At 39.6% G+C, this 18,808-nt stretch overlaps 1 protein-coding gene across 2 annotated transcripts in view; it reads left to right on the forward strand.

Moving 5' to 3' along the window:
- The window catches only part of TBXAS1 (thromboxane A synthase 1), a 208,990-nt gene that overhangs the window by 90,889 nt on the left and 99,293 nt on the right, over positions 1 to 18,808 (forward strand). The gene's annotated exons all lie outside the window — the stretch shown is intronic.

The following is an 18,808-nucleotide window of genomic DNA, read 5'->3' on the forward strand; positions in this document are numbered from 1 at the left end:
AAGCTGGAAATAGAGAAGTCACAACATGGTTCAATAAGACTTTAAGCTATAGGCACTCAACATATACATTCAAAGACTCTTGTTACCAGAACACTCTGAGGGTGAAAGGGAATGTTGTTAGAAGAAACACACTGCCCTTGTTACTGAAGCACCCAATGGATGCTGGAGAGAGAGGGTTTCCATACCCAGTTTTGCCACTGACTTCCTGTGAAATCCTGGGAAAATCACTTACTAGCTCTCTTCCTCATTTCTCAATCTGTGACATGAAGATGGTCTTATTTGCTTTCTCCCACACATGGTCTGTTTTGGGCTTTTAGACTTCCCAGGGCAGGAGCAGTCTGCTTGGGACAAGGACAAGCTATTGTGTATTAGTCATACCTGTCACTGAAAATAATAAACAGCAAAGAAGGAAGTTGGAGTTAGCAGGAATTATACATAATCTGCTGGTCACACACATCTTGGAAAGCTCATTTTCAAGAGCTGGTTAGAACAGCTAATGAGGGTGAATGGCCAGAGGGATAGTAAAGAGTTCTAGCAGTTCTTGTGCATTTTACAAGGAAATACTGTCACTGCCTGCTGCCTCAGTCCCATCCCTTCCCCGCTTCCCTCTGGGCCCTTTGTATGCTCAGATAGAGTCACATGTATTCAGGAGGGCTGTATGTGCCCTCAGGGAACATTTCTTCTCTGATCAGCTGTCTGTCTCCTCTGTCCCTCTGATCCTCTCTCACCCAGACAGTGTTTGCAGACTGCTTGTCTCCTTTGCTTGCTTCCTTTGGTACATGAGTTTCATCCTGTGACTGCAGATATCTTACTTAATCACTGCTGCTACCAGCTGCCCCCATTCTCCCAGAACTCACACCTGAAAGGGACAATCTAATTCTAGACTTCTTAGGCTGAAGTTATGTGTGACAAGGGTCTTTTCCCCATTTTCTCTATACTTGAAGACATTTTCCATCTCTTCCCTTCTTCCACCCCAAGCAGGAGCCCTGTTTCTTCCCATCTATAACTTTCCTGTGCTTTTCTTCTTTATATTTGTGAACAGTAGACTGTACCCACTACTCCTTGTAGTAGCTGCTGATCAAATAACACCTCCCTGAAATCAGAGAGCTTTCATTTGAGGGGACACTCATCTGCTTGTTCTGTGGTCTTCTCACACACCTACAATCCTTGATTATTTCTCACTTTCCCCTTTGTTCTCCCCCCTTCCAGCCATTGCTTTTTGCTTATTGAAGATAAACAGCCTTTTGTTTCTGGGTCCTTTCACATCTAACCTGGGGATCTTTTCTCCTCTGGAGTTTCCACACTGGAAACTGTCTCTTCTTTAATTTGCAGTCAGCTCTCTTGGCAAAGTGTTGGGTTATCCTGTACACCAGTAATTCTCCATGAATATAAATAATGCAGGATGGTGTGTAAGGAAGGCCAGTGGAATTTATTCAGATGTGATTTGGGTTGTATGCAAATAATGATTGAAAGGTGAGAGGCAGAAAAGCACTTTACAAGTAATAGAATTCTTTCTTATCACATTGACTGAATAAATGTCATTTTAAGGCTTTTAATAGGGTTGCTTCTGTTTGTATATTTTAAAATTAGTCAAAGCAAGCTCCTCCACTTCAAGTGAAGGTTTCTCTTTGCTAGTGGAGAATTCAAAATGCTAAATAGATCCCCCTGCTTTATTTTACCAATTCCTTCCCCAATGGTTTACCAATGAGTGGTTATAGAACTGACTTTGGAGTCAGTGCTGTTCACAAAGCTAGGCTAATTTATTTCAGTCCAGATGTGCCACATGCTTATTATTTCAACCCAAAGCCTTTTTCTCAGTTTAAGAGTGTCAGCCTTTTAGGCTGGGAGGATGGGAAAGCAGGTGAGACCATTGGGTTTGAAGAGGTCTTAGGAAACCACATTTGTGCTTTTCTTTCTCCACCTCCCCACACGTATTTCCAAAATCGAGATTTGTACTTCATCCACCAGAGTGAAATGTGAATTATCTAACCTAGAATGCTTCAAAGAGAGATTATTCTCTCTGTAGCAGTTGTAGCAACTGTATGTTAACAAACTGTCACTGAGTTTCAGGACTAATTCTAAATGCTAAGTGCAGAAAAAGTTTCTATTCCATGTTCATTTTGCAGTTTTTTTCAACGAGTTGTGTTGTAGATTCTCTTCCTTTTAGAACAAGCAACCAAGTCTAGCACACAGCCTGCTGTAGGCACAGGGTATATGTATTGTTAACTGTATAATCACAGGAAGGCAGTAATGACACTCTACTTTCCCATTTAATTTGGTCTCAATTAACATAAGCGTTGTAGACATTTAAAAACCAAAATGTCTGCTGCAATATACCTTCAGACTTGAGGCATACGAAACCTTTTCACCAGGTTTTTAATTATAGCTGAAGAAGAAAATATGAAAATTAATTTATAGACCTTCTGCCAAAAAATGTGGAATTAATTTTAATTTAGGTTAACCATGGAAACCTCAGCCAGCATTTAGACAGAGCTGTGCTGGAGTGAATGATAGTTTTTTTCTCACAACTGTGTGAAGTTGTCTCTTGGATAGAAGTTTCCTTTTAAGAGCACTAAGACCATTTTTAACTTCATTACTGTGTTGTGAGTGAGATAGGATTATGATGTTTGTAGCATTCTTCCAGGTGGGATAATGATACATAATCTGTTTTCAGATTGTTTTTAATTTCTGCATTGAAAATTTGTTTTTCAATTAGTACTTGAGAATCATTAAAGTGTGCTTTTAAAAATGTAGGAGCAGAATGTTAAGATGGAACAATGTGAAAAGAAGCATTACCTGGTACATAATTCAAATAACTCAGAATTTATCTGTAATAATATTTACTAAAACTGTGGATTCAGTGAGCCCTAAAGCAAAGGGAAGTACTGGCTAGTCAAGGTTTGCCAGGCTGCTGGAGTCAGTGCTCTGCCAGGATTCATGTGGCTATCACAAGTGGAAACTAGTGGTTGATTCAAACCAAATCCTTAAATCTATCTGCCAGCCAGGTGGAGGAGAGTGACATTTTTCAATTCAACAATCTACACCAATTCCAGTCTCTGTAAGGAAACATCACTGTTTCCTCATCAGAAGCTTTTCTGCTACAGTGGAACAAATAGTAATGGATTAACAGCAAACAATAATGAAGTGGTAAAAATAAGAAAAAATAAAGTAGCAGGAATGCAATGTGATACAAATTCCTTGTATCCCTTTTGAAGGACAAGTGAGTTGCTTGAGCTTCTTTTCTTTTTGCTTGTCTATTCTTTCTTTTCATCTTCTAGTTCGTCCATATAAGATCTGATTATTCTTTTCACATGTAGAATTTGTTTGTTACACTAAGCTGTTTCATCATCATCATCATCATCATCATCATCTTTATTTATTTTGGAAAACCCATAAGGCTTCAGGCTTACCTGGGCATTCAACAAATAAAATGCAACCACCAAGTAGGAAGGAACCTATTTTCTGCATTTTGTTCAGCAGTGATCCAGGATGCCTGACATATCAGTGAACTGGCTGTTCTTTCTGCTCTCTTGCTAGAAGAAAGAAAATTGTATATTACTGTATCAAAAGATCTATCCAAATTTGATAGAAGATGCCCTCCAGAGGTCCCTTCTGAACTCAACCAGCCTGTAATTCTGTGAATTTTGGGTCAGGCCCTCAGTCAGCAGAAATCAACATATTAACTTTAGATGACTCTACACCGACTGATGATGGTAATGAGTCTCCAGAGCAGGGCTGGGATGTAACAACTGCCTTCAAACAGCTCAGCCTGCTGCCTCAGGAGCTGTCTGGTGTGTGTTCTTCACCTTTTGCAAGTAAAGGATCACTTGTGTGTCTTGTGCAAGGTCTTTCTTGCTGCCTTGATTTTTAGAGAACAGCCCCAGTGATGTGCTGACTGTCAGTAAACAGTGGGAATTCAGCTGTGCCCAAACCTGGAGTCTGATCAGCTCATGGGCTCAGCTGTTTCTTCAGTCTCTCTCTCTCACAAATACAGTTTTTATTTTGAAAAATGAACCCACTAACATGATCATTTGGAGAAATGTAAGGTAAAAATAGTTCAGGAATGAAGGGTTGTGTACTGCTGCCAAAAGACACACATGCATGTTGTCATGACCCTGAACCCCTTGATTGTTTGGTTTAGAAATGTTCCTTTCCTTCAAGTTAAACTTCCTAGGATTATTTCCGGTTGTGTCAATGCCATCATCATCATCATCCTTTCATGTGAATTTCTTAGTTTACTTAGAAACTGTTGTTGTAAAGTGCAATGAACTCAGTTTGTAAACAGATGATGAATTAACTTTGCTCACCTTTGCATGGGCACATGGTTTGGAGCACCAGTGACACACTGTGACAGCAGGCAGGTTAGTTCTTGGAAAATGATTCAAAGGAGAAAACATGGTAAATATGTATATATAATGAGGTCTTCATTTCCCCATCCTTTAAAATGACTGTTCAGTGGGATGGCTTAGTACACAAGTGATGATCTGGTGCTTGTGAATAGTTTGATTGTGATATTTAGTTTTGAATACATGCTGAGTTTTGTGGCTGCAGAGAGAAGAAATGTGCTTTAAATTTTTTCACTGCTTCATTCTGTTTAGACATGGGGCTTTTTTTTTCATTATTCCACTCCTTCATCTTGTTTCATCTTGGTTTTTGTTTGATTCACATAGGACACAGAAGGTGACTGGCAGAACACCTCTGGAGCCAAATCATGTCCCATGATTAGCTACTATGTCTGCATGTGGGCATGAATACATATCTGTACATATTTATGGATATCTGTACATATTTATGGATATCTGTATATATTTATGGATGCATACAGATGCACATATATTGATTTGGGATCTCCTTGTGATTTGAGGAGAGGCTGAATCTCTTTTCCAATGTCTAGAGCACTGCAGACATCAATTGTTCCATATCTTATTATGGCAACTTCACAAAATCTGTAGTTTTACATGCCATGGTGGCATTTCAGCTCCTGATGCAGTAGAGCTGTCATGGCAGGCTGTGCCTTGAGCATCCTTTTTTTTTTGATCCAGAGCTGAGATGTTCTTCCCTCCCTCCCTGACTGTAGGACCAATCCAAGCATCAATCCTGCCACCTCTACAGCAAGCCTTGGTCTCACTGAGCTGAGAATATTCAGTGCTTCCAAAAAATCATTCTGTGCCTTACGAGGATAAGTGAAAAGGTGTCCAAGCAGTGCATTTATTAACGTTTACTTTTTTTGCCTTCCACTTTTATACAGCTTCTAGATCATGGTTGGTTTGAAATCTTGTCTGGTACAGCAGCATTACAGAAAGGCAATCATGTTAGCAGGGAATGCATTTGTCTGTATAGCACTTATCTGTTTAAAATGAATTTGTTTGGCTGCATTTTGTGGGTGCTGCTGTAGAGCCACGTGAGCCCAGATGCACGAGGGATTTTCCTGTGCTAGGAAGCTGAGCAAGGGCTCTTATCCTTGTTTGGACCTGATGATTCAGGAGCACTGAGGGTAAACAATCTTAATACCTGCTTTCTTTCCCAGCTGTGTCTACATGGCTCTCTTCTAGACAGACTAGAATACCTTTCTAGCTTGGTCAAGATATATGTAATTACTTTGCTGCTTTCTATACCTCATAAAATAGCTTTTAATTCAGGATTTCTTTTTTCTTTCCCCTTTTTGCTTTGGGAGCTTGCAGGTTAATTTTTTCTGAGCAATTAAATTCAGTTTTGTTTAAATGTTTTAAAGTAGCAGTGCATATGCTTGCAATAGACATCTGAAAATTAAAATAATAAATATTGAGAGGGTCATTTCTTTCACACTGTGGAAGTCTTTTTATGCATGCACAACAAATTGCCCCTTATTCCCCATATGCTGAAGCTAATAGCACAAAACTAATGTTGTCAAATGATCACTGCTATTGACTGTAAAATTAATCAGACTTTGGCTTCAGTTAGCCTTTAAGAAAGAACTGATGTATTAGCAGACCATGTTCTGTGAGCCACCTGATCCTCTGAATCCCAGTGAGAAGAAATCTGGTCTTGTGATTAGGGCTCTGGGTCAGGATTTAGGAACTCTGAGCTCAATTTTTGGCCTTGCTACAGAATTCCTGTGTTCACAAGGGCAAAGCATTTAGGAAGTGCTTCGTCACCTTAATGATTGTAAAAGATTATGTTGGGAATTTCCAGCTGAACAATATCATTAGTGAATGTGAGTGCTTCAGGACTGATGGCAAAGGGTTGGGAATTGGTTCATCTGTTAATTCAAATAGTTGTGGTGGGAGGGTTTGGGGTTTTTTTGTTCTTAAAAGGAGCTTCAGAAATGCAGATTAAAAAGTTTTAATGAAAAGCTTTTTTCCCCCCCTTTGAAGTAAGTTTCTATTTTGAAGTATAAAAGAAAGCCAAAGTAGAAAAGTTAGTATTATCAGATTTAATTGACTGTATTTGAGGATCATCATCTCACGTTTCTAATTTTTATTTGTGATTGTAATTGAGAACAGGAAACTAAGCGAAACCTGTGTCCTGCAAGGTGGGAAAGCTCATTTTTGTTTACCTTTGGAACACCTGGCACCTGCTGCTGCTGACCACTTGTCCTGGTCCTGGTCAGTTAAGTTTCTGAGTAGCTGGGAGGGAGCATGGCCAGGACCCTGAGGTTACTCTATCCCAAATCACTGCCAAGGTGGGGAAAAGGACTTTCTTCTGGGGAGAAAGGAGTTCTGACTCATTCTGGTTGAGTAAATGTGGTGTCAGGAGCTGAGCAGTATTGTTTATTTTGGGGGGGGTTTCCACGTGAATCCTTTATTTTCTTGTACCCTCTCAGCGGTATTGTTGCTGTTGCTGTTCTTTTACTTCTCTCACTGCTGTTTCCAGTGAATTGCTCTCATCTCAGTGTGTGATCTTTACCTTTCATGCCTCCAGTTCCTCTCTCCATCCCACCTCAGGGAGAGGGGAAAGCAGGGGAGCAGGAGAGCAGCAGCAGCATGGTTTGGGGAGTGTCAGAATTGGGGAGTAACACTCCTAAACCACGAGTCCACTATTCATAAAAAGATGTCAGCATTTGCTCACTTCTGTGCACATTCTTATTTAATTCAGTGGCCTATGATTGTGTATTTACATGAGTAGGTTTGTTCTGTCCAGAACTGGGATATTCCCTTCAATGGGAGACTTTGTTTTTGCTTTTCCTCTCATGGCAAAGAGGCTCAACACAGTCTTTTCTTAAATGTTTAAGTATTCCATAAAGACTTGTGAAAGTTCAGGAAGATGCAAAGAACAGTGGTCTGGAGGGCCCCAGAACAGCTTACAAGCAATCAGTCTTTAAACACTGACTGTAGTTAAATCAAATTAATTTGAGGATGGTCCTGTCAGCTGATTTGGAGACCCTCCAGTGACAGGGTATTCCCTTTGAGTGGTGACTTAGGTGGTTTGCTGTCTGAGGAAGCTTTCCTGTGTTGCTGTGGCTTGAGGAAGCTCTCAGCATATTCCCCAGGCTGTAGCTGATTTTTGAGAAAGCCAAATTTCCACTGAGGCTGCAGTTTTAACTGGCTAATATATTGTTGTCCAGGTAGGTCATATGAATTTGTTTGCTCGAGGCTTAAGAATTTCCAATTGAGTAAATGAACACTAATATTTGTCACGTTTCCAGGTAAGATTGCAAATGAAACTGGCTGACTCCTCCTGTGTGAAGGGCTAGCAGTGATGGTGGGAACAGATCAGTCACACAGATGGAATACAAAATAAAAGCTTCCCACATTTTCTCTTTTCCAGACATGGCTAGTCTGTTTTCAAACGCTATGGGCCATAAACCTTGGCAATCTAAAAGCAATGCAATTGACTGTAAGGAGGCTAAAGACTCAAAAACAAGTTTCCTCTTTCCTTGCTCCCCATGAAGAAGTGATGAGTCAGCAGGTTGACGCCACAGCTGATGTTGAGATGCACAATCCTCTTCTTTTTCACAGGAGTTATTACGAAATGAGTTATTTTTCAGCAGAGGCCCAAGTACTTGAATGTGTCCCTGAGTCTGGTTTATTAATGGGCTGCAGTGCTGCCATCACCATGGTATCCTGCTACCTCTTCCCCTGCAAAGACTGCAGAACCACATGAGGAAATTTACATTTTTAATTCTCCACTCTCCATGCCTGTACATACACAAATGGTTTGCAGAACCATGGGGGAACACAAATGCAAGGACAGCCTAGCATCAACAAACAACTGGGGTTGCTGCGCTGTTTTGTTAATTTTTAACTATTTTTAACTCTCCTTTTGTGCCGTTTTACTGCAGCCATCCTTGGTTCAATACCTGCTTCTAGGTAGACACCAGAGCACCAGATGGATTATGTACTTTACAGCACTAATGATAGTGGCTGATAATGTGTGCAAATCTCCCTTTCACTGCTTGTTCAAGGCAGTCAAGAAATACTGAATACAGCTGTACATAATTACGCTTCTTTTGAAACTAAACCAGCCTGTGAAATTTCTGCTCCTGGAAAACGGTCAAAATTAGTCAATAAAACACCCAACACAACAAACAAACAACAAAACCCCAAACCCTTTGCATGTGCTCAGTTAATGGTATATTGTGACATTCTGTTTCTTCAATGCAAGGCTTCCCTGCCAAACTGTTGAGACTTACAGAGGGGAGGGAGGAAAATACTGCATAATGGAACTGTGAAAAGGTGGTTTTGCTGCAGGTGTGGGAAGATGCTGATTTGACAATATGCTGTGCATGTGCACTTGTTTGCGCCATGAGGAGTTTCTGTAGGACTTAGTGTGTGGATTGTCTTTGTGTGTTGCAGGTATGGGAAGAGTCACTCCCTCTTTTCATCCACTCCCTGTTTCTTTCACATATTTCTTTGAGTTACTGTAAGATCAGCTTTTGAAATTATCTGTTTTGATTGTTTATCCTCACCTCTATTCTCTTCTCTATTCTATCATTCTGCAAAATTATTTCCTTTTCTAAAAAATTTTCTTTTCCAAACAACTGAAGAGAGCAAGATCAGAGTTTTATAAGGTTCTGCCTCCCCTTCCCCCAGTTTTTTTTTTCTCCTGTTGAAACTTGCCAATCACTTTTAAAGCTTACATTGGGCTTTTCTGCAGCACAGGAGATATCATTAAGGCTTTAAACCCCACTAATGAGGGAAATGTGCGCTGCTTGAAGGCTCCTGCAATATTAACTACATCCAATTATGTTAGGTAAACGTATGAGTATAGTCAAAACAGGATGAAAGCACATCTTTCTATTCAGGCCAAAAGCAGTCTTCTGAGCCAATCTTTCATCAAACCTACATTGGCTATTTATTTACTGGGTTTGCAGCACTTTTTAAAAAATACTGAATAATAACATTGAAGAGAAACACTCAGAGGCAGGAAAGGACTATCTATTCCTAGGGCTGTTCCTTATTTAAAGAACATGTTTTACTGCTGGATAAAATATGTGAAATCTTAAGTCTGATGAATATTTTTTTTCTTGTTTAAAAACGTTTATTGCTTCCTTATCTAATCCTGCCCTGAGCTGACTGTGTTATGAGTAGGTGGAGTGGAAATGTGGTTTGTGCTGGTCCTGACCTTTGATATCTGTTGATTTGTTGTTTTTTTTAAAGGGCTATTCAACTTATCCTACTTCCACATACACTGTGGGAAAACCTTTTTTTTTGAAAATGTATTGAGTTTTTAACAGTCCCTCATTTCTGACTTCTGAAACTGTTCTTTGACAGTAGCAGATTGGTTGTTTTGTTTATGATTTTCCTAATTTTCCCTATTCTTTACACATAGTAGAGTGTCACATCCTTTGACTCCTGCCTTTCCCAGCCTGCTTTTGTCTAGAAGAGTAATTAGTTTGTCACTTGTTCCAGAGCTGACCTAGGCTCAGATCACAGCACCCAACTTGGCCTTTTACACGCTTGAGCAATCCCAGTTCAGACCCAGCAGTTTGCTTTGTTTTCACGTCTTTAACCACATTTGGAGGTGACTCAGCTGCTGATGTACAAAAAGTCCTTTGGAAGCATCTGATGATGCAGAAACCCTCTCAAGTCAGTGCAAGTGACGTTTCCCAGCACAGAGAAGGGATTTACATGTGCACACTGAGGAGTCTGGTGGCTCAGCACTGCAGAGGATGTGACATGGCAATATCTGAGTGGCAGTCATGGATCTAAGATCTCTTTAGCCTGGCTGAGTGTTCTCTTGCAGTGATGGCCAGCAGCAGAATTCAAAAAACTAAAAGAACAGCAGGACAGACAGGGATAGTAATATTCCTTCTGGCTTATCTGCCCAGCCTGCAGCAGCCAGTGCTGTGGGAATTTCCAGTGTAAGATTGCATTTGGGCATCATTTCTGCCCTTCACTGCATTGGCTGCAAATATATTCCCATCCCATCCCATCCCATCCCATCCCATCCCATCCCATCCCATCCCATCCCATCCCATCCATTTTGAATCCTTTCTGTTAACTCTTATGCTAGCAGGTGAGGGGTTTTTTTGGTTGTTGTGTGGTTTGTTTTGGTTTGGTTTTGGGTTTTTTGGTTGGTTTCTCTTTTCATGGAGTTTTTTTCCCAAGCTTTTTTGTTTTGAATATGATAATTCCATCTGGAGACTCCATGTGTGCACAAGTTCATTCCTCTTCAGTGAGAGTTAATGTGATACATGTGGGCATTATTACACTAATCCTTGCAATACTTTGCTCTTCATTTAAAGTATTTTAAAGGTAGCACTGTCATCTCCAAAATAATGGGAATAACTCTCTCTTTTGACATTCATTCAGATAGCTTAATCAGTTTGCCTGCCTTTATGTTTATATTTGAACTTAATAGTAGGAAAGGTCCTTTCCTTTTCTTTATTTTTTTCATTATATATAATGATAATATTCTTAACTAGCACATGCTGACTGCATGTTACAGCTGTAAATCTGGAGGATCATCAGTGAAGAATGAGGTCTTATTTTAGTTTTATTTTACTCTCTAGTGAGAATTCTTCTTTGTAGAGTAACCACATATCTGGGCACCATTTGTGGTGAACAATTGATAGCAAATAGTTGCCTCCTCTCACTGATGTTAAGCAACAGAAACAAAAATAATTACATTCTTTACTGAAATAATATTCCATTCCTCTTCTTTTCCTTTCATGCTTGCTCTTGCAGTAAAGGGTTTGGGCAAATAAGTAATAAAAACAAGAACTCTTCTCCTCTCCCAGATTAATTGTAAATTGAAGGTACACAAGATATTATTTTTTTCCCTTTTCAAGGCAATTGCAAACGACAGTTTCCCCATTTCCTTTTCCACTCTCAGTATGTGCATTTAGATGAAGCTAAAACTGCACTCTTGCACTTTCTATGCAGCTTTCCTAAAATAATTCTGAATAATTTAACAATGGCTCAGAAACATTCCAGTTTAACCAGTCACTGACCTTCAGTGAAGTTTTAATGTCACCAGGACTATATTGGTGTTTCATCAGTTCCAAAGAAGCTGTGCTGTCACGGAGGCAATGGTGAGATCTATAATTAAAGTTGCCCAATGTCTCCCATTACAATGTTTTCCTTTCATTAGGTTATCATAGTTTAACTGCTTCAATTAGTATTTTCCATTTAGAATTTTTCAGTCCAAATGGCCTTGCTATTTTGGAGACCATGCCTAGGGAAAAGTTAGGGTTATTTATTGATTGTGAGGAAAATAAACCCAGAGTCTATTGCTTTGGCTTTGGCTTTGTTCCCTCTAGTGTTAAGGGCTGGATATAAAAACCACTTTGAAACTCTGACCAAACTGCTTAGGTTTATAAGCCCCTGAAGAATCTCAGTAAACACAGACCTAACAAAAATTATTAAAGGAGGCTGATTTTCTACTATTGCTCTCTGCTGACAGAACTCTGCAGATGACTAAGAATTTCTACAACTCATCACGTGAGCTTTATGTCTGAAGGATGAGAATCCTGAGTTTGTGGCTGATTCATTTTACATGAAAGGGTTTTTTGGGTTTTTTCACTAGAAATCTTATATTTGAGAAATCAAATAGAGATCCTGTGGGGGAAAAAATAGTATGTGATAACATAACTAAACAATTGGACCCATTTGGACCCATTTTTGCATATGCTTTAGGATATGAAGATGCACTAAGGCTAAGATTTTCAAACCTCTAAATGCTTTATTTTGCTCTCTAGTATCCTCCTAATATAATTGCTATTGACTGCAGGAGGAATTGATGCCATACTATGTTGTCAGCAGGAAGAATTTAAAAAAAAAAAAAAGCCTTACCTTAGTGATTTCTGAGATTTGATTGGGAAATGTGTGGAAGACAGAACTTTCATGTTGTATTCTCGTGCAGATTTTGAAGAGTCAAAAGCAAAAAAAAACCCCCAAAAACCTTGATTTAAATAATTTGTTTCAGTTACAGCTTTTAACGTAAATAAAAAGTAGTTTCAGTTTACAAGGTAAGGTTATTTTGTTCCAAAAACATCCATAAAAAGGTAGTTTCTTGGAACTTTTCTCCTTTTTTTCTTCCAGAAAGCCTAGAGAAAGAAATTGATTTTGAGATATTTCCAGTTTCTTGCAAACCACAGGTCTTTATTTAAGTTTCTCTAACCAGCTCTGGTGTTATTTTAGTTTAATGTTCGATTGGAGTTTTTAAAAGGAACATAACTTCCTAGCTGGTGTTTCACCATGTCACATTAGACTCTTTCAATGCTTGGTTTTACCCTCCTTGTGGTCAACTCTGATTTTTTCCCTTTTCCCAGCTCTTCCCTTTGTGCCTGTGGTGACATTTATGTTATACTGGCAGTGACAGTCACTTTTGGCTGTGAGAACTTGGGTTTGTCCTAGGGTTAGGATTTATTCCAAGTAAAAAAAATCAGCAGGGTTTTAGACATCTCACAGAGGGTTATTTTTTTGTTCAGAGTTTCAAGATCAATTTTATTTTTCAGGCTGTTGGATGTTTCATAATCCACACCGCTTCCTAGCCCAAGTCTAATATGTTTGAGAATGCAAAAGTAGCTGATGTTGTTAATTTATTGGAATGAGGTACTTGCTGATACTCCAAGGAGAGTTTTAACTTCTCTCCTTGAAGAAAACAAATAAGAGGGATGTGAGCAACAGTCTGCTTACAGGTTGTTTGTGCAGTAAGGCTGTTTTACAGAAATTCTGAGCTCCAGGGAACTCATGATAAATCCTGTAATGTTGTCTGTGCGCAATTGGACTTTGTTATTGTTGAAATTATCTTTGAAATTATCTTACGACAAACATTTAATTCTAGATGTGCTCAAATTAATTTGTAAGAGGCAAATGAACAAACACTATTTCACACAAGCATGTTTTGACATGCTTTCATAAATTAGGATTTTTTTTTTTAATTTTATTGAAACCAGGCAATAACCACAAATATGAAATCTTGGAAGATAAAATGCTGAAAGTGTGCTATGGAACTCCTGAGAAAGTTTTATAGCCTAGCTCTTCTTGAGGGACAACTAAATGAGGAATGAAAGCTACTGCTATCAGGAAAATGCATTAATGTTTTGACAGGTAGACGAGGAAATCTTAATATATGAAATTTGGATTTTTTTCCCCAATGTGTAAATATCCACTTAATGTAATTAGAAAGAATTGTGAAGTAGCAGGCAGGGAATTTGAATTCTTCAGCTGAGCAGATACTGCAAATGTGATTTGTTGACAGCTTGTTATTCTGCCATTACAGCTGACCTGGAGTTTTCTTTCTGAATGGCTTTTCCTTTGAAAAAGTAGCATAAAAAGTTAAGTATTTAGCCAGGGAGTGTTCTGATTGGAACAAGCAGAATATCCTTAGAGAAAGAGCAGAGCAGTATTTCCTACAGAATGTCCCCCTAACATCTGACTGTCCATGGTTGACTTCCTAAGCTGAAAGCTGTATTCATGTTTTTAATTTTTAATAGCCCTTTTCTTCCAGTAGTTTGATTTAAATATCATCTGGAACCCATTTTTTGGTTTTTTAAACCGTTTGGAGGCTTCACAGGAAAACTTTTATCTGCTTTGTTCGACATTGTTTTGAGATTTTCTTGGAATTGGGGGGAAAAGGTAAAATACGTTTTCCTTGGGTTTTTTTGCACATATTGGAGATCATTAGTTTGCAGTATTAATCCCAAATATTACATTTCTAATTAGATAAATAATAGTTTGATGTGTATTTTATCTACCAAGGTGTTCTTACATGGCAAATGGGATATTAGGCAAGAAGTTTTAGGTGCTACATGGGAACCTGGAAGGCTGATAGAAACCCTTTGAAATGTCTTTCACCTTTTGGTCATAGTTTGCTACTTAGCCATTTATTTATTTTCAGTGTTTCTGAGTGCTTTGAGATTTTAAGCTAGGCAGGGCTGTATATAATTTTATTTCTGTATGGGGACACCTGAGTGGAAGAGGTCAAACTAAAATTGTCAATAAAATATGAAATACACGAGGAAATGCCATTCCTTATATATACTTCTCAGAGAGAAAAAATTCACATGCAAGTGATATTTTTAAACTAAGCTGTTGGTAAGCCTCCCCTTCACCTGGCTAGCTTACCTCTGCTGGGGAACAGAAGGCCCTAAGCATTTAACCCCTATTTGAGGAGCTTAATTTGACAGCACAGATTTAAAACTCTTGCTCAGCCATAGCTAATGTTCTGAAGTGCCTGGAATCCCTTGGAGCTGCTGACTTCAGCAGCTGAAATCACCAATTGGGAGCTTAGCAGCTTTGAATCTTGTCCAACATGATTTTTGGACAACATTTTTCCCCCATTGTTAGTTCTGTTCCATCAGTGATCGTTTGAAAACGAGTTTCTACCATGACTATTTTAACTTCGCAGTCGTAATAAAGGGAGTAATCCCTGATCACAGCAGTAGTGACCTCTCTTCTGGAATGCATTTTGTTATTATGACCATGACAAGAAAGGTGGTGAGACCTTAAGGAAGTGTAGGACTCTCCCTGCATTGCTGTCATGGCAGCTTGGGCAGCTCTGTGCTCATTTTGGTGAATTCTTTTTCTGAGTTATCCAACTGCAGCTTGGACAGTTTATGCTCATTTTGGTGAATTCTTTTTCTGAGTTATCCAACTGCAGATTGGACAGTTTATGCTCATTTTGGTGAATTCTTTTTCTGAGGTATCTAACTGCACACCGGAGCCATTTGGGTCAGCAGCCAGGAGGATGGGCAGTGGGATGCTGGGCAGTACTTAAAATCTCTCTTGGAATTCTCCAGAAGCTTCAAGGTAGCTGCAGGCATGTCCCTGGATGAGCAGAGTATGGAATATGATGTCCTGTGTAAATAAAAGATTTAACCAAAGTTCTCATGGGCATTGCCTGTCATTTCTGTGTACACCAACGACTGAAAGCATGACAATATGTGTGTACCAAAAGTTTCTGGGGACTGTTTTTTTCCAAATAACCCTTACAATCTGTAAAAGGAAATTTCTGGTCCTCACCCTTCCCTAGAGGAGAAGTGTGGATAAACAGAGAGGCTTTTAATAGTCTTATAACTTTATCCAATATTAAAAAGTCCGGTTATGTCAGCTGCAAAGTGGATTTAAACGTGTTTAAAAACTGCTTCTCAGCACAGCAGAAACTCTCTATACAGCATGAGTTCTCTAGTACAACCTGAATTTGTTTATAATACCAAAATTCCTAATTAACTAAGAGCAAGTACTTTCTTCTTTGGTTTGATTGTTTTGATCCCAAAAATGCAAACTGACCACCATATGCAAACTCACGGAGGCATGGACTTCATTTTGGCATTGCTTCCACCAACAAATGGAACGTGTGACTTGCATCAGTTTGGGTCAGACTGCAGGAGGCCAGATGTGTTTATTTGAGCATTTATGAATGGTTATATTTACCTCATGGCAATGACTCGCTTTGGGTTCTGTTGACAAAACCATGACTTAAGAGAATGTTTGCAGAGACAAGAACAGATGTTTCCAGGCTGCTTGCCACAGAGGGGGAGAAAAGTCAGTATTTGCTTGTAAGCTGGTGTTGGTTGTGCCATTTTTCCAGTGAGGAATTAGGAACAGTAGTTATTAGTTAGTTGCTGAAGATCCTGACATGACAACAAAAGAAGCTGCTTGGAGATGCCTTTTTGTGTAGTCTGGTCTATAGAGGAGAATGAAAGAATTGCTGTAATCACTGAAACCAATTATATCTTGCCACACTCTTTTGAAGTATCTTAATGACCAAGGAGAACCTAAAAGCCTAATGAAATAGGTAATCTGTGGATATTTTCTCCTCTTTTCCACAGGCATGTTGGTTTCAAATTAAGCTGAAAACTTTTACTAGACGCTTTTATGAAATTGCAAAGCAACGTGAGCTTTTTGGAGTTAGTTTGGTGTTTTTTCTTTTTCCCCCTCTCTGGAGCCATAAGCACCTCCTGAATCATACATACTAAAATCAAACTTATTGATCTCCATTATGAGATGGTGATTTGTGAAGAGAAGAATTTTACATGCTTTGAAGAGATGTGGCTATAACATCTGTGTATGCAAAGGCCTCCCAGATGGAAACAGCAATTAACTATAGGGTATGTGGCACAAAAAAATCTCTATTTTGGGTTTTAAAAGCATGCTACACACTGCTCTCCTGGCTCAGTCAAAAGCCACCACATAATGCATCATTGAATGTCATGTGTCCAGGGAGAGCTGAGCATGACTTAAAACACCAAGGAAATTGGAAGGAATATGCTTTATCAGTTTACCAACAGGGAATTGTTAAAACTAATATATGGAGGCATCTTCTGCCTTCCCACTTCCATGATCCACTTACTGCAAGCTTGGTAAGATGTGTTCCTGGAGATATCTCAGGGAGTTTTTTTTTTTCCTGTTGCTTTTTTTAATAGCAAGTGTTAGTTATGTTGATCTGTTAAGTGTCATGCCACTGCCACTGAGTGGATGAAATACCATCTGGGCAGTTCATGGGTTTGCTGGTTCCACCTGCTGGCTGAACTGGTGGTGATGACCTGTCAGTCAAGGGGAGTTGAATGAGTGATCTTAAGAAGAGATTTGATTAATAATTCCCATCTGAGGTGTGGGGATAACGTCTTGTCTTCACGCTGTAAACTTCGTCTCGTTTTTTGTTAATTTTCATTTCATTAAGTTAGTTTTAAAAACGCAGCTCCTTAAACAGGATGGCAATGCCTAATCACAAGTGCATTTTTAGCAAGAGAAGGACAGCAACTGTCTTTGGAAATGAGAAAATGAGCAAGTGACGTGCACAAGGTCACAAGGGGAACCCAGTGACGTGCAAGCACTGCTGCCTGCTCATCACTTCTGGAACTTGCCTTGGGGAGAAAGCCAGCAGAGAGAACTGCGTGGCACTCATGGAGGCTGGGAGAAGGATGACACTCCACATTGGGAATACACCCCAAAAATTCCCCTGAAGAGGGAAAGGGGTGAGGGTGGGAGGAAGCCAGAGTTAGACTTAACTCTGGATATTGAAATCCCCATGGGTACCAAAAAAAGGCTGAAGGAGAGAAGAGCAAATGGCTCTAATTAGTGTGGGTTGTGGGGTTGAGATTAGGGATGAAGTTCAGGGAGTGTGGGCATGGGATTCCAGTTAAAGCTGGATCCTGCAGGACTAGCAGAAAGCTTACATGAAGGCAAATGGTGTTTGCTAGGGGTGACTAAAGCCAGAATTAGTGTTGGAGTTACTGTTTGGAGCTGGGATTTTGGGTGCTCTAGAGCTTAGTTCCTTGTTTGAATCTGAGCACTGAGTGCTGAGGTTTGACTCCTGTAGAAGTAAATTGGTTTTGATTGGTTTTGTTAGGGGTGGGCTATGATTAAATCTAAATTTAGGATAAAGTTTCTGAGATCCTGTTTTTTATATAGTTTTGTTTCTCACTGTGTTGTCAAAGCACATGGAGGAGATTAGCAGCTGGTTCTGTGGAGCTGACAGGTTTTTAAAGGTCTCCAAAGGTACTCTTTAGGTTGTTTGAAGATTCATTTATTCAGGACACTTAAAGAGTGCATGGCTGCATTGACTGCCTTCTGCTGGCTGCAAACCTTTGTCCCTCATTTTTCTACCAAAGAAATAAGAGGTTCTAATATCATGGAATATAAGGGAATATCATGGTGCTATTACCCTTCTTTCTGCTGTAGGAAGTCACTGCTGGCTGCCAGAGGTTCAGTCTAGCCTGCTGGTGACAAACTTGGGACAGGAAGAAATCTGGTATGAATCACAGGAAGCTACAGTTTTACTCCAAGGTAAAACAGGGACAGGATATCAGTGCCTGAATAGATCCTAGAGATGTCCACATTGACATGCTCCTCAGCATGGTTTTGGTGTGTATTGATGAGTTGTCCCACAGGCATGCTCTGGGCACAGCTCAGGAGGAGAACATGGACCTCAGCCAGGAGCAGTTTGGGTAGGACCATTCTTTTTGGGAAAGGGATTTAACTTTGGGGACAGGAGGTGTTCTGTTCCACTTGGCCTCAGAGCCAGAGAAGATCCACTTGCCTGAATTATTTAGCAATACAGAGGAAGCCAGATTGATTCAGGGATGAAAAGCCAATAACTGTGTCTGAAGGGTCAGCCTAAGGAGCACCAGAAGAGGGAGGGAATTCTTTCATCAATTGCTGAGATGCTGCTCATCTGCAAATATTATTTTATTTTCCCTTTTAAAAGCACTGATGTTTTAAAGGATTTGTTTGCAAGCAAATCCCTCCAGTTTTCCTCCAGTTTTGCTGATGGTATGTCTGTGATTGTGGGAACTCAGCAGCACTTGCAGGTACACTGCAAGAGATGACCAAGGTGCCTGTAGCTTCCATGCAGCACTGCTGTACCAGAAATGGTTGATTACACAGGAGAAAGAAGCACAGAGTTGTTCAGTATTTAGATAATTCTAGATAGAACATGA

This window comes from Lichenostomus cassidix, chromosome 1Ab (genome assembly GCF_008360975.1).
Source record: "Lichenostomus cassidix isolate B80296 chromosome 1Ab, HeHo_3.0, whole genome shotgun sequence".
NCBI classification, from domain to species: Eukaryota; Metazoa; Chordata; class Aves; order Passeriformes; family Meliphagidae; genus Lichenostomus; species Lichenostomus cassidix.